Here is a 17661-nt window from a genome sequence, read left to right as displayed (position 1 = left end):
TTTTTTTAGGACGTTAGAACAAGGAAATTGTAAAGATAAATTCTTTTTGGAAGAGTTGGCTGAATGCGCGAATAGCTTTTTTTTTGTCATCTTCTTTAAGCTTACCTCGTTGCTGCTACATCATGATAAAAGAGCCGAAGTCTCTTAACATTAATCATACCCATCACTATCTGTGGTATAAAGGTTATAAATAGGGATAAAATGCCTCAGAAAGGCTGGTCTTTCCTTTCTGAGGCACTTTATCTCTGTTCATAACCTTTACACCACAGTGTGCTATTCCATGTGTCAGCCCCTTTCTTGATTTTGGATATCCATCACTATCTCTATTTTAATCATTGTAATTCATTCTACTGTTTCTCCAAGTAGATCTCTAAGCGAGAAGGAAGTCGTTGAGCAACGCAAACGACCGTAGTCTTAAGAAAGAGGGTCGCCTAAAGCACCGTCTGCATCGCGTTCAAGATGTGCAACGCGTCTATTATTTGTATTTCAGCTGTTTATCGCGAATTCGAAGCACTATGCCAAAAATACGCCATCAGAAATAATTCTGTATTTCCTTTTTTTACAGGTGAATGTGAATGCTCAGAGCAAAAATAATTATTTAACTCTCCGACTCGACTATATTTCCTACTTGTACTTCTTTTTAAAGATTACTTCGCCACATATGTATGTTTTACACGGTGAAGCCCATTTCAAGAAGCGCGCCAATTGCGGCATGAGAGTCACCGCGGGGCCCATCGTCCTTGCCTTCCCTCGACGCTTCTTCGGCATGAATTATGAGCGAGAAGGAGGGAGATTAAACCGAGACGAGGATCTCTTTCAACCAGCACAATTACTGCAATGGCCGTGTGCTCCCGTTTCCTGTACTCTTCAAGAAACCTGAGCTATACAAGATGTCTTGCCGCGCTACACAGTGCGCATTGCCTTATTTCGTTTAGTTACGCTGCGAAACTGTCCTCGCGAGCGAGATCGCTGAGCACGCAATTTGCGTTCATTAAGTGGAGAAGAAACGCGGCGTTCGGTGCAGCGAATATTTGAGCCGGGCGACCATTCTTTCTCCGCCGCTGTTTCTGTAATCTGGGTCGACGCCGATTATTCCATCTGCAAATGCATCAGTTGTTAAGTGTCCAGCATTTTACTTATTGTGCAGGCGCTCACATTCAAGGTCGTCGACAATTCGAAAGCACTGAAAAGAAGGTCTAAGGAGGATTCCACGGCTGTGAAAATTTTCGCATGACTGAGAGAGAGAGAGAGAGAGAGAGAGAGAGAGTTGCACGTTCTACCTGTCGGTGGCATAAATGTATAGGGTTCTTCGTTTTTGAGTAAAAACGTATAACTGTCTATTTTTGCACCCCGAACAAGATTTATGAAAATTGGTTTAAACGCGATTTTTCCCCTAAGTTTGCGCTTTCGTAAGCGACAATAATAAATGCAGGAGTTACAAAACTAACGAACGCTGCGGTAATTTTGTAAGAAAGTGGTCAACACGTGTGGTATGTTTTATTATCGACACATTAATACGGTTTATTCCTGGTTTCGCTTAACACCCGAGCAAGAACTGGCATATATAAAAAAAATATATTCAGCACCTAGCTTCCGGGCTTTAATTCGTTCCCTTTTTCTTGTTATTGCAGCCACGTTTACATGAATACAACAATGGCACACTGAATCGCATTTCCCACACGTCGCATACATGCAATAAGCGGTAACGATCCAGGAAGCGAACGCTGAGCAGGCGTTGCTTTATAATAATAATATTTGGGATTTTACGTGCCAAAACCACTTTCTGATTATGAGGCACGCCGTAGTGGAGGACTCCGGAAATTTTGACCACCTGGGGTTCTTTAACGTGCACCCAAATCTAAGTACACGGGTGTTTTCGCATTTCGCCCCCATCGAAATGCGGCCGCTGTGGCCGGGATTCGATCCCGCGACCTCGTGCTCAGCAGCCCAACACCATAGCCACTGAGCAACCACGGCGAGTAGGCGTTGCTTTGTATTGCAAGCGGTGGCTGTGTCGTTGAGAGGACGTTTAACCAACTGTGCTGCGTTCAAAAAAAGGGTGGTTGACTTGTCTGGTTGTTATTATATTAATTACGTTGCGAGAGCGTACACTGCGAACCACTAAAACAAAGCGACAACAGCGAAGGTTGAGACACTCGACATGACCCTCCCCCCTCCCCGTCTTAGAGTTGACACAGACATGCTCTCAATGTGTATGACAACGTACGTCAACAAGGGTCTGTAAGATAAGGAAGAGCATCGACACATCCTGCGAATCATGCCCGCGTGCACTGTATACTCTCCGTATTTTTTCCTTCGGTTAAAAGAAAGGGAGGGGGGGGGGGGGTTGAGAACAAAGTAAAGAAGTAATCGCAAAATCCGTCTCAATATGTTTTTTTTTCTTAATGTGATTTCGTTTAAATGTATTAATAATGTCTGACAACGCGGATTTGTAGAGATTAGCTCGTCACGTGATTTGCGAGCAACTCTCCGTGAGTGATTTCGCTGGTTTAAATAGAAGGCTTGTGTCCAAAAGTAAACCATTGCTTGTGATAATCATTTGTAAATGTTGCCAGAAAAACCCTCAAATTTGGGCTGTCTCACAGCAAGACCTCCAATTTCTACACAGTTTTCCTCTTTGAAAATAACACTCGCTGTTTAACCCCCCCCTCCCCCCCGCCGAACCTTTTCTTTCCTTTTTTGACTTTCTTTCAAAACAAATCTTACGTAAATGCCGCATTCTGATTCATACCCCAAGTTCAAAAATATAAAGTTGGTAACTCAAAAATTTGCTGTTTTTTCTTTACAGGTGTTGAAGCTTGTCGGCTGAATTTCATAGGAGAAAACAAGACAGAATAGTTGTAGCTAGACATGAAAGCCCCCCCCCCAAGGTTCTCTCTCCCTCAATCACCCAACAGGAGCAAATGTATAACGGAACCAAAATACGAAAGCTTAGTTATTTCGAAATTAATATTTGTCTGGCGATATACTTGCCGTTTAGTATACCTGAAGGCCGAATATTTTGAGTAACAATAACTTAACCAAATAGGAGTGATAAATCTGACAAAAAATGGGAACGAAAAAGGCAGATGAATATGGTGAATCCTTAGGACTCGTATTCCATGTAGGTAATAACAGCTATAAATTTATAACTAAACTATTCACTAAAACAACCTGAACCTGTAGGCCATAGCCAATACTTTGTTCTGCTTTCCTGTTTAGCGCTATCTCGAGCTTGGTGTTTTTCACGTTCACTTGTTGCGCGCTGATATATCCATGTGGCAAAGCGCTTTTCTGATTTCGGCCAACGGTGTATGCCGATAGCAAGGAGGATGATGCTGGACAATTAAATTACTTAAATATAAGCAGAGCTTACAGCGCACGTATGATAACGCATCATTACGCACCACTATAGTACGAAAAATTCAAGCACGACTTCCAGTTGATTATGAGCTGATCGGACACTTGGAAATGGTTTGAAAGGATAGGATATGAATAAACTTTATTCGTTGAACGGTTATTGCTGTTGGTGCCCGGTGCTAGGCTGCCAGGGGTCCATCGCCCGAGGAACATCTTCCGAGATCCTCGGCAACGGCCCTGGCCCGCTGGACGGCCTACTGCTGGTTTTCGGGCGGCCCGCTTCAGAGGGTCCGGCTGTTGCCGTCCCCCTTCCTCCTGGTCCTTCTGAGCGTGGGGTCGTAGGTTTGAAAAACATCGCGAATTGTGTTTGCGTATTGTCGTCGAATTGAACCGCCAGCTCGAACGATCACCTCGAAACTAAAGTTAACTTTTTTTGTTCTTTGTTTTTACTAGCTCAACACACGTTCTTCTTTTTTTTTTTGGTTCAAGACATCAACAGCCGCGAAGCTGCATCACCATGACCACACGGTCGTAACTTGTTTGCGGCAGAATAGACGGCTCTAATGCAGACATGAAGGGCGCTCCCAACTCTCCATTGTGTGCCTTGTGAGGGCCGCCCCCAGTATTTTATTCTATATCGGTTATGTCAGTCACGCATATCATTTCCAATTACAAGTGAGCAGCGTTGGAAAAATTCAAAGGCTCCGCGGGTGAAAAATAGATAAAAGAAAGGATAAATACAGAGCCATACCCGCCTCCACCCGTATACAGAGAAATGAGAGTAATATTTGGCGTTGAGAACGCCCCCTCGTCGAAGCCTTGTTGAAGCAGACACGTTAAACGCTAGAAGAAAGAGAGCGCCACCGGCGCGCATCCTGGTGCAGCAAACTGAGACTTCCTGCGGTGTCGCGTGTCACATTGCCACTCGCAGGGCTTTTTACTCCAAGTCGATGGCTCATTAGGAAATGAAGAGCAGCTACATGCCACGTGATGCGACTTGCACGCATAGCCCACTGATTTGTGTTGCATGAAACGGGAGCCCGTAGCCCGTAACGGAAACGGCGTTTTGATGCTACCTCGATATGCCACGTTTGTTCATTTAGAATATATATATATATATATATATATATATATATATATATATATATATATATATATATATATATATATATATGTGTGTGTGTGTGTCGGTGCTATACCACTGCGTTCTGTAGTACCTCTGCATGGGCCTGGAAACTATGCGAAATAAATAGATAAATATGCTGCTTCAAACATTTGCAATGCCTGTTGGCTTTTATATCTTAGATTCCATTCCTATAGTGCAGAAGATGTACTTTGTGATCGCCAGACACCTCAGCACATCGGAGCGAATGGTTTGTACAATGTCGATTTGTGACATGCTGCATCTTCGACAAAAAATTATGCAACGCATCTTTGATGACAGTGAGCAAACAAATAGAAGAGCAAGGCAGAGTATTTAAAAATAGACCAGCTTTTCTTTGCCAAAACTCTTCGACTTTATTTTTGCATGCTTGTGGGTGACGTGTCAAAACGCTCATGTACCGCACTTTTGGTGCACGTCGTGTGGTGAACCTTAATCCAGAACAATCCAGTACGGCGTCGCTCGAGATTCATGTGTTGTTTTGGGACACAAAACGTAACATTATCAATCAACATTTCATTATTGTGCAAAGTTTCACTTCGATGCCTAAACTCCGTTGCCCATTGGATTCTTTGCAAGTACGGTTAAGGAGCACACCTTACAGTGACGCCCAGAGTGGCACGTCACAGAAGGTTGTCTTCAACCGAGCGTGCCCATCAGCGATCAGCGTTGAAGGTTCTTGCAACTTTGTTCCCGTCACGCGGGATTCCGAATTTTCCCAGACATACTCGAAGTAATTCATCTACGCATGCTCTGCTCGCTATCTGCAAAGTTTCAAGCTGCGAAATTTGCTGGCAAATTCAGTTGCGCTCAAAGCACGAAGACAGTCACATGACGCAGCAACACATGGTCCTAACTTCAACTATTTATTTCAACCACACATTTTTATACAGGGATATACGGCACATAGCAAAAAGTATGCAGAAACTCCACTGGAGTTGTTTTAGTTTGCGTAAATAAACCTGAACTTTCAGTTGGCCCAGCCCTACTATAAGCTTCCTCATGCGTTGTCTAAGCAGCCCTATGTTTCTCTATAGGTATTCCATTTTAATCTTAATTTTTGGTTTAGATTGTTCCTTATTGCTGATAAAACTACCACTAATCTACATTGATATTATTATAATGAGTAAATGTCTTAACCTTGCAAACTACGCATTTTTGTGCAGATACAAGGCATTACACTTTTTGCGCGACGGGGCTGGGGTACTCGCCAAATTATGCTTACGCATTAAAAGGCGCCACGTCATGTCCATTGTCAGTTCCTTATCAGATAACGAAAGGGCAGTGCGCGTACACTTGTCTACTAATCATGTATATTTGCTGCTTCGATTATCTCCTGTGTAAGTTGCTCTCTATAGCTTTCCCCACGGCTGCAACACTAATCAAACATATATCGAACCAGCAGCACTCATCACAACGAACAGTAAGCCAACCAGCAGAGCATTTTTACTGCGAACAAACACATGCAACAACGCTTATGTACAGTGCATTGGATGCGCGTAAAAGAAAGCCAGGTGGTCAAAATTATTCCGCACTTGCCCCACTACGGCGCGCCGCAGTCAGATGGAGGTTTTGGCCTGTAGAATCATAGAATTAAAAAAATTATCGTCAAACAAAAAACCTCTGCGACTGTGTGGTGAATGGAACCAGCGCTTACACTACTTCAAGCCGAGGGCTCAAAACAAACGTGCAAGTCCGCGGCTGAACAGATTTCCCGGGCGGCGCAGAACGATGCATATATATATATATATATATATATATATATATATATATATATATATATATATATATATATATATATATATATATATATATATATATATATATATATATATATATATATAAACACACTTTTTCCACTTTTCCACGCCTAATGCTAACTTATTAAATTGTTGGAAGGTGATTCAACCGCTATTTGAAGTCGATGGAAGGCAATGTGTTCCTGGCCAAGTTAGTGCTAAGAATGGGATGTAGGATATAGGCACAAAATTCAACATTTATTCCAAGTTTTGCTTACGTGAAGGAAAACTTCTTTCCAAGCTCTTCGATATATATGCGCTTGCGTTTCGAAACTATTCCACGTGCTTCCAACCACATATGCGCGACAAGCAAGAGAGCTTGAAGACGGTGGTGTCAGTGCGCTTTGGCTTATCTACGGCCTTGTTAGCCAACGCATTGAGATAGTCCATTGTAGGTGGATCGCGAAAACGTTGGAGCCGTATGTGGGCGTACGTTCTAGAACGGGTGCGATCCTAAAACGGTTCGGAAAGCGAACGCGAAGAGTTCACTAGCCTTCGCGTGATTGATCAGAAACGTCTCTTTGCCAGTAAAAAAAGCACTATTCTAATCAATCACATGACGGCAAGCGAATGGTCCGAATCCTCACAAAGTCGCAGGTGCTGCTGATCACTTTCGGCAATGCTTCGCTTGGCCGCCTCTGGCCATTGTTGAAAGTGGCGCCACCAAAAACAAGAAAGCGAAAAGCCTATTCGAAACCACTAGGGCAAGCATTTAGGGACAACTCGGGATCCGAAGAGGCCAAAGTGAGACAAAACACTGACCCACAGGTAAACCGTGAGACAGCAGAAACGTGGCAGTAAAATCTGGGCGTGCTCCCCAGCAGCCTTGAAGAGTCTGCAGCGCCGAACAAAGGAACCTGTTCATCGACTGCTGTAAGAATGTAGTTTATGTCGTCCCTCTATCATGCAGTCAAAAGTGGGGGAAACTGGTCGGTATGTTAATCTGCGCCTTCAAGAGAACCATCAAAATGTTCAGGAGGGTAGGGATGGTTTTTTTGGCACTATATTCATTCATTCATTCATTATTTATTTATGTATTTATTTACTTATTTATTTACGACATATTTTACAAAATACAAAGCATTACTAGACCCATAGCCATTGGCTAGTCCCGGGGCCACAGTCAACTTGCGGTACAAAAAACGAAGCATATGAGCAAACAAAACAACAGACGTAATACATAATAATAAAATTAACATACATAACTTAAGCATGAAGTTAAATATAATCTCAGTGTACTTTTACCCAACACGCACGCGAGCAAACAAAACAGACATAATACATAACAATGAAATTTACATGCATAACTTAGGCATGCAGGATGTAAATATAAAGCAAGTGTTCTTTTATCCACAGTATTTTTCAAAAAATAATTTCTTTCAGCAGGCCTAAAGTTACGGGCTTCTTTTATATGTATTGGCAGGGAATTTCAAACAAGTGCGCCGAATGCGGTTTCACCCTCCAATTGAATGACACCACTGCGATCGCAAGACACGCAAGTGAACAGATCAGATTGATTATAGAAGCTGCGGCGATATAAAATGGAAAAGCTGTAAGTAAGCCATCCATAGCGTTGTCATATGAGGAGCTTTCTTGCTGGCAACGTTGTGTATTCTTGTGATTGTGATGCATCATTCCAACATGTAGGGGTCATTAAATTACACATGCTCTCATTATATATATATATATATATATATATATATATATATATATATATATATATATATATATATACATATATACATATATATATATATATATATATATATATATATATATATATATATATATATATATATATATATATATATATATATATATATATATATATATATATATATATATATTGTTAAGATGCGTTATAGTTCGATTGATTGGACGCTCAGATAGCGGAGCACGTAGCGAGAGGACACAGAGCTTCGGCAACACAGACACAAGGCTTCCAACCACACGTTGTCGTCGTCTTTCTCGAAGCAATGCCTGCTGCGCGTTCTTCTCCAGTACAATTGCCTCCCCGGAAAAGAGGAGCCGTCTCGGCGACCTACGGGCAAGATAGCACAGGTGGATCAAAGTAGCGCTTGAGCCGCTGAACGTGCACGATTTCGCGCCCTCGGCGGCGCTTATGGGAAGGTGGCTCAAGGGGTTGTACCAGGTAGTTCACAGGAGACGCTTGACTGAAGACACGGTAGGGACCCTGGTACTTGGAAACAAGCTTTGGTGAAAGTCCAGGGCTGGTAGCGGGAACCCAAAGCCAGACTGGTGAGTCAGGGGCATAGGGTGCCAGAGAGGAGGGAATATCCCGAAGGTGCTTCTGTCGCTGCTGATCGGCCAAAGTAAATGTGCGGGCGAGCTTTCGGCACTCTTCCGCGTGTGCAGCAGCTTCGGACAGGGTAGTAGCCTCCGTTGTGTCAGGGCGATACGGAAGGATGGTGTCCATTGTACAGGAAGGCTCGCGTCCGTAAAGAAGAAAGAACGGGGGAAATCCTGTAGTGGTCTGTGTGGCGGTATTATAAGCGTACGTCACGAAGGGTAGAATTCGGTCCCAATTAGTTTGGTCAGATGAGACGTACATGGCTAACATATCGCCAAGAGTGCGGTTAAAGCGCTCAGTCATGCCATTAGTTTGCGGGTGGTATGCAGTAGTAGTACGGTGAATTACGTTGCATTCCTTGAGCAGGGCTTCTATAACAACAGACAGAAAGACGCGGCCTCTGTCGCTCAGCAACTCTCTGGCGGCTCCATGGCGAAGTATGATGTTACGCAGAAGGAACCCGGCAACATCCCGCGCAGATGCATTGGGCAGAGCCGAAGTTTCCGCGTAACGCGTGAGATGGTCTATCGCCACTATCACCCAGCGATTGCCATCTGAAGTACCAGGAAGGGGCCCATAAAGATCAACTCCGACCCGGTCAAAGGCCCGTCCTGGGCAAGGCAAGGGTTGCAGTGGAGCAGCTAAGGCATGAGGGGTGGTCTTGCGGAGTTGGCATGCGAGGCAGGAGCGGACATATTGGCGGATGAATCGGTACATCCCGCGCCAGTAATAGCGAATTCGTAGGCGCGCGTACGTTTTTAGTACTCGTGCATGTGCGCATTGCGGGTCATCGTGAAACGCTGCACATACGTCCGAACGTAGATGCCGAGGAACCACGAGTAACCATTTGCGCCCGTCCGAGAGGTAGTTACGGTGGTATAGGAGCCCGTCACGAACAGCAAAGTGGTGTGCTTGGTGACGCAACGCACGTCCAGTAGAAGGCGCTGATGGGTCTGACAAAAGCCAGCATAGCAACAATCCATGGATCCTCCTGCTGCTCCGAAAGCATATCCGTGGCGGTGAGGGAGGACTCGCATATTCGTATTTTCTGATAATTGGGCTGGCCTGACACTGGAGAGCGAGACAAGGCATTCGCGTCCGAATGTTTACGGCCTGAGCGGTACAGCACTCGAATATCATACTCTTGGAGGCGAAGCGCCCATCGAGCGAGGCGACCTGAAGGATCTTTCAAGGACGACAGCCAGCAGAGTGCATGGTGGTCCATGATGACGTCGAACGGGCGACCGTAGAGGTAAGGACGGAACTTATTTATGGCCCAAATGATAGCCAGGCATTCTTTTTCTGTAACGGAATAGTTTGCTTCCGCTTTCGTGAGTGCGCGGCTAGCGAAGGCAACAACGTATTCATCGAATACGTTGTTGCCTTCGCTAGAACAGTGCCAATGCCGACGCCACTGGCATCCGTGTGTATTTCTGTCGGTGCGCTTGGGTCAAAATGTCGGAGTATGGGGGGTGAGGTTAGAAGACATCGCAGCGTCGTGAATGCGGCGTCGCAAGCTGGCGGCCAAGCCATGAGGTCGTGGATACCCGCGAGAAGCTGCGTCAAAGGCGCTCTTATGGTGGCGAAGTTGCGGATGAAACGACGAAAATAGGAGCATAATCCGATGAAGCTGCGGAGTTCTTTTGTGGTCTTTGGTCTTGGAAATTCGGCAACGGCTTGGAGTTTGGTTGGATCTGGGAGCACACCATCTTTCGAAACAACGTGGCCAAGGATGACTAGCCGCCGGGCGGCGAAGCGACACTTCTTCAAGTTGAGCTGGAGTCCAGCATCGGCAAGGCAAGTGAGCACGCGTTCGAGTCGGGACAGGTGAGAAGAAAAGTCCGGGGAAAAGATGACAATGTCATTGAGATAACAAAGGCATGTCTGCCATTTGAGGCCCGGAGGATGTTATCCACCATTCTTTCAAAAGTTGCAGGTGCATTACAGAGGCCAAAGGGCATCACGGTAAATTCATATAAGCCGTCAGGCGTAAATAATGCCGTTTTCGGACGGTCTGCATCAGCTACCGGGACCTGCCAATAACCGGATCGTAAGTCTAAGGACGAAAAGAATTCAGCGCCTTGGAGGCAGTCCAGTGCGTCGTCGATACGGGGAAGAGGATATACATCTTTCCGGGTTATCTTGTTGAGTCGTCGATAGTCCACACAAAAACGAATTGTCCCATCTTTCTTTTTGACCAGCACTACCGGAGAAGCCCTAGGACTGTGTGATGGCTGTAGCACGCCGCGTCAGAGCATGGCTCCAACGTGCTCATCGATGACACGGCGCTCCGTCGCGGACACACGGTATGGACGTTGGCGTAGCGGCGCGTGGCTGCCGGTGTCGTTGTGATGAACGACTGTGGAGGTACGGCCTAAACATTGTTTCAGGAGGTCGAAAGAAGATCTAAATCGGTTAAGAAGGTCGACGATCCGCGTGCGCTGACTCGGAGTGAGGTTGGGGTCAATAGACGGAACAAACTCTCGGTCACATGCAGGCGGAGGCGCAGAGACAGGAAGAGTCATGGCGTCAACGTGAAGAGGAGTCGAGTCATCAGGCACATCGTAGACAGAGCTCATGTCGAATTCATCAGCAAAACCGAGGCACTCGCCATGATGTAAGCTTGATGGACACGAAAACGGATTCGAAAAGTAAAGTGCACTGGAGCCCTGGCGAAAGGGAAGGAGGGCAAAGGGAAGCAAGGAGAGATGACGGCGTGCAGCAAGTTGAGATGGCGTGAAAAGAACGGTGGAATCGTAGAAAGCAGCACAAGAAACGGGTACAAGGGCGGAAGAGAAAGGAGGGATATCAGTGGCAGTGGCAATGAATACTCGAGGAGAAGGCGGAGGCAAATCTTCAGAAAGACTGCCGCAGAATGGAGTCAGCGCAAGTTCTGCACGGGCACAATCAATAATAGCGTGATGAGGTGAGAGGAAGTCCCATCCGAGAATGATGGCGTGAGAGCAGCGGGGAAGAACAACAAATTCAATGTGGTATAAACTGTCTTGTATGGCGACACGGACGGTACATGTTCCTAGGGCTCAATAGGATCAGCGCTTGCTGTGCGCAGCGAAATGGCAGAAAACGGCATGGCGACTTTTTGGAGCGTACGGCGAAGCTGGTCGGCAATCACGGACACTGCGACACCCGTGTCGACAAGCGCGTGAACGGCGATACCTTCGGCAAAAACTTCAATGACGTTCGTTGGGATAAACGAGGGCTTGAACAGTTCGAACAGGTCGCAGTTCTTGCCTCCGGAACTGCACCTTTTAGTTTTCCTCCGCTGCCGGAGGGCGGCGGACGATGGGGGACAGGAAACGTCGACGGGGAGATGGAGATCGACGAGTGTTGAAGCTTTGGGGAACAGGAGATGAAGGAGCGAAGTGCGGAACTGGTGGTGAATAGCGGGACTGGGAGTCAGGAGCATTGCCTTGAAGTCTCGCAGTATCGGGAGGATACCAACCTCTCCGGCGGCAGAACCATGCCACGTGTCCAGCAAAGCCACACGCGAAGCAGATCGGCCGATTGTCTTGGGTACGCCACGGATTATCAACAGGGGGTCTAGGTAGCGGAGCACAGTTTGGAGCTGGGCGTAGGGGCTGCGGAGGCGCGCAGAAGCCGCTTCTGGGCATGTAGTTCGCAGCTGCAGAAGGCGAGGCGTAGAAGCCGCTGTGGGCGTGTAATGCGCAACTTCAGGCTGAGGTCTGGGCCTGGCACCGACGGCAGCGTAAGTGAGCGGGACTGTCGCTGAAGGTGGCTGGTTAGCGAGAGGTAGTGCGTCGCTGACTTGTTCATGGATGACGCGTCGCAGGTCCGGGGACAAAGAGGACTCAGACGACTGGGTAGCAGGCAGCAGTGACAGTTGGCGCGCGCGCGACTTCTTCGCGAACTAATTGCTTGATTTGGTCGAGGAACGAAGAGTGGGCGGAAGCAGCACCAGAACTGTCAGTTAAAGCCGAAACCGTGTCGTCCGGCACGACAGCTCGGCGCGTGGTAAGGCGTTGTTTGCGGAGCTCATCGTAGCTCTGGCACAGTGTAATGACCTCGTCGATCGTTTGAGGATTTTTCGCCAAGAGCATTTGAAAGGCGTCATCCTCTATGCCCTTCATGACATTCTTGATCTTTTCGGAGTCGGGCATGGCGGGATTAATGCGCCGGCAAAGGTCAACTACGTCTTCAATGTAGCTGGTGAAGTTTTCACCCTTTTGCTGAGCGCGACCACGCAAGCGTTGTTCTGCGCGAAGCTTGCGTACAGCAGGGCGACCGAAGACTTCCTTGAAACAATGGGTAAATGCTGTCCAGGTGGAAAGGTTGGATTCATGATTCTGGAACCAGAGATTCGCGACTCCAGAAAGGTAGAAGATGCCGTTAGACAGTTTAGCTTTGTCATCCCACTTGTTATGCGCACTCACGCGATCGTATGACGAGAGCCAATCCTCCACGTCATGGTCGTCGTTGCCGCTGAAGACCGGAGGATCTCGTTGGCGTAGAGCACCGGAGCAGACGACAGGCGATGCCATGGGAGGATCGGGCTGCGCAGCGTCCTGAGGCATAGCAGAAACGGTAGGGAGCGTCCGGCTGCGGAGTTCCAGGTTTGGGAAGGGCCCAGCACCTCCGCCAAATGTTAAGATGCGTTATAGTTGATTGATTGGACGCTCAGATAGCAGAGCACGTAGCGAGAGGACACAGAGCTTCGGCAACACAGACACAAGGCTTCCAACCACACGTTGTCGTCGTCTTTCTCGAAGCAATGCCTGCTGCGCGTTCTTCTCCAGTACAATATATATATATATATATATATATATATATATATATATATATATATATATATATATATATATATATATATATATATATATATATATATATATATATATATATATATACACGCCTTAACTAGTTAGAAGTTAGTGCTTGTCTTCTTCCCACCTTCCTTGTCGTCCACCTTTGTCTCGTTTCGCCCTGTTTAACAAGAAGGGTGTAAACAACCAATAGGTAGAACTATGGAGGTACGAAAATTTGCTTCTATATTGTGTGCGCTGTTCTGACACTGCGCTATTTGAAATCCTGATTGCGATAAAAGATTCAAATTAGCGTGAGAATGTTAGGCTAATCGAAGCTGTGGGACGTGGTGTTTGCTTGCCGTGTCTTTTAGAAGAATGTGACTGATTGTGAGGCAGAAGACAGCCGCATGCCTCTCAGTCCTTTTATTCTCGTCTTTTAGTAGTAGCATTGTTACTTTATTCTAAGCCAAACGCAGGGCGTCTGCGTTCTTTACTTACGCTCAATTCTTTTAAGGCACGACCAAACTACATTTTGCCATATTTGTAAAGCACTGCGTGCGCTGACCCGGAACAATTTATGCCAAGTGGAGCCGAAGAAGTCTTTGCATTTAAATAGAAGAAGGCGCATTGATGTTAGCTTCAGGCCGGCTCACTTGAGGGACTAAACTAATTAGGTATTGAACTGTGTTCTTGCTTGGTGTAGCGGCTGTCTACGAGTATAGTGTCGCGGTTTGGCGTCTGCACTGTTATCACAAAGATCTGCCAAGTCCGAAGTCTCAATTAGTGAGCACTTCATTTTAGAAGTATGGTGATTCGGGCAAGTTGGAAGCTTTCTTTTTTACTGTTTTTCGTCCGTTTGCGCGCTCCTTACAATGTTTCCTTTTTAATTGCAGTTATTGGAAACAAAGAATGGATCGTTCCAATGCTCGCCGAGCCCTTACTCCGTGAAATTGCCCTCGGTCCATCCGGACTTCTGCCTCTCGTTTCGGTGCACCTCGGTATTCTCGCAGTGTTGGAGATTCCCCAAGCACGTTGCCATTCACATCAAAAGCACCGCGGTGCCTGCCCGCAACGAGACAGCGGTACAAAGCTTCATTGAAATGCAGAAAGCTTCGTCGACGTTTTTTTGCCTACTTGCTATTCTCTATGAGAAGAGGGAGATAATGATCCTATAAGAAGGGGGGAGAGAAAAGAAAATAGGAAACAGATGTCACCTTAATTTTGCTGCAGCAGTTTTATATTACGAAAATATTTCGAATATAGAATAGCAAGATAGAGCTTTGGAGAAGAAAAAAAGGAAGCACCAGTGGAGCCAAGGGAAGCAAACAAGGAATTGAAGGTTTGACGCTGGTTTGAGCGGTATAATGTCAGGTGCTAAAACCCCATTCGGATTCTAGTCAAATTACCTGTATGGGGCACCTAGTTTTGTTCATTTTATTTCTCGTGTCGGGTTCCCCCTTTTCGTTATACGCTCTGCATTAAATCAGCGGGCTCAACTGTTTACATAGCGCCGCCGTTGTCGCGACAAGTCTATGAGGCGATCAAGAGGAGGAGAATAAAGGGAAAGGCAGGGAGTTTAACCGTGCAGATATGCATATCCGGCTAGCACAAAGGTTGCGTGCATACTCGCTGGCACTCATTTCCCCGATTCACCATCTGGCAGTGAAAATGTAATGAGCTTAAGTGAAGACACCTCCTTCAACATACGAGAAGGGGAACCGAGGGGCCCGGTATTTGTCAGTCACAACAAGCATATGAAGCTAACAGATAATGAAAACAAGGAAAGCATAGGCGAAAGATTGAAGTTAGAAATCATAAATTATTAATAAATTAAAGTGAACGAAAAAACATTTCCGCCGGTTGGAGCCGAACCCACAACCGCCGCACTACACGTGCGTTGCATTGCCAATTGTGCTACGGCGGCGGCTGTTCCTACATCCAAGATGTGTACAAGACCTAACCCCGGGAGTGTTAGCCAGTACCCCACATGGTCATGGCGGTGGATGTGGAACATCCTTTCTTGAGTGATGGCGTCACGTAGCACGTGAAACATTAGGAGCAGGAAGGAGCTGATAAACAAACTTCTTTATGCTACCTGAAGGCATCGAACTTGCCGGAGTCGAGCACCCTCGCTATCCAATGAACGAGAAGGAGAACCATTTCCTTCAACATACGCGTTTTACAGGGACCAAGCCAAACACTTCACTGCTGCAAAAAAACGGCAGTTGCCCCATCTCCGACACTTCTTAGTAGTGTTTAGCATACAATACCCGAAGAGGGGCACAAAGGCTCCTGGCATTCCAGTTATGTTGGAGACCTAGGTCCGTGAACAACTTCGAACCATCGAAGTCGATCGCAAAAACACGACCGAGCCTGTAACCAATACCAACGCGGGAGATCATAAGCTGATCATCGTGATGCGGCTCGAGGTGGCGCTTGGGCGATGAATCCGCCAAGTCCATCGACGAGTACGTCCGGTAGTAGGAATGAATAAGGATTGATTTTGCATTATTTACATTGGCTCCAGATACGGAACCCCACTCCATGCAGGAACATATCAAACGTCTGAGTTCACATCAGGACACGTCAGCAACTCTTCTCCGGCTGCTCCAAAGGTATTGGCTTTTAATAATGTCGTCTTCCCTAGGTGACTAGACTAGGGAATCTGATGGCTTCATCGCGGCCAATCACAGCCGTCGAATCGGTCGCAATATCCCGCCCATGATATCGCACCGTTCCGCCGAACTCCGCATCCGATATCGCACCTTCGCCCCCGCATATTTAGCAACCTGGGAATCCGAGGTCGAAGCCGTTCCCACTGTAGCATTCGACGTTGGCCCTTTTCATCATTAGTTCGGGTTGTCAGGTTCCGGTAGAGGGGCCTTTTGTTGACCCGTCAAAAGTCGGCGTCAAAGCTGCGTTGAATTTTGAATAGACGTTGATGAATGGGGGTGCCTCGTCGTAAATATCTAAGTAATACCCTTGGCCGTGTTGAGACGTAACAATCGTGTAACAGCCACCTGACCCTGCCACCGACGTCTCAGACCATCCGACAGCTCGCCTTCTGAGTCACGATGAAGATCAAGACCAGAACTCCCTGAAACACTTTTCGAACACGGTAATAAAACGTTGCCGATCTGTTAACGAGCCTCTTGTGAACATGTGAGCCAAATATTATTGCATTGCATGCCCGAATATCGTGTCAAAAGCAGTGAAAAATCGCTTGCTCTCTGCTTCGCTATGTCGTCATGCAACGTCATCGGAAGCAGCGGAGCCTAAAACAGCTATTAGCCGATCCTCAGTAATACAATTATTGCTCACATATCCAGCTTTTCTGGACACGTACCAATCGCCCCAAGCGGTCCCGGCACGAAGCTAGGGCGTTTTCAATGGAACGAGTGGGTTTTTCACGAATAACTAAAGCTGCGGGTCGATTATTGAAAAAGACAGGTGAGAGACATGTTCTGGAAGACAATCCAAACGAGCCAAATGCAGTGATCACGCTGTAGCAAGCAATAATTTTGTTCCCAGAGCAGTTAAAGATTCAGCAATGGAAGCTTATAAAAACGACGAAAATTTGTACTCGATTTACGAGACAAAAACGGTAGCTGTAATAAACCTACAGCTGCTATCGTTATAGCCGCTAAAGCGCATGTAGTCCGGAGACTCAGCTTTCGATTGATGCCTATCTCGACTCTCTACACATGGCGTAACACTGCTCCCAAAAGCGATTCTTGAAACACAGTCGTGCAAGTTCACGTGGTATCTATAAAAACCCGTGCGTATCACTTGCGAACGCGTTGGAAGCTGTGGTCGCGTCGTTTAATCGCTCGTACCTATCGTTTCACGTCGTGCTGGTAGCGGTTTATTACCATGCTGCTGCTGCGTGATACTTACTTTTTTAACGCTACGTAGAACTGAATTCAACAGCCTCTCACCAGATGGCCGAAACACAAAACTCAAGATTTGGTTTCAGTTTTAGTTTTTCTGGAGTGCTCTTCAAATAGTATATTTTCTATTTTTACTTTCTATAACGTAGCAGTCGGTCGCTTTGTTAAGTCATCGCTTTTATTATGAAATTTTTGCGAAGGGGAGCGCAGAAGCGTTGCGGATTAAGGAGACGTGGACAGGAAAGACGCTCACTTGCAGCTAAATATATTTTCAGACAAACCACCATGAACGTTATTGCGCATACGGTGCCATCGAGAATTGTGACAAAAGTTGACAATTTTTTTATATATATAA

The sequence above is a fragment of the Dermacentor albipictus genome, chromosome 1, assembly GCF_038994185.2.
Source record: "Dermacentor albipictus isolate Rhodes 1998 colony chromosome 1, USDA_Dalb.pri_finalv2, whole genome shotgun sequence".
NCBI lineage: Eukaryota > Metazoa > Arthropoda > Arachnida > Ixodida > Ixodidae > Dermacentor > Dermacentor albipictus.
This window is presented reverse-complemented; position numbering follows the sequence as displayed.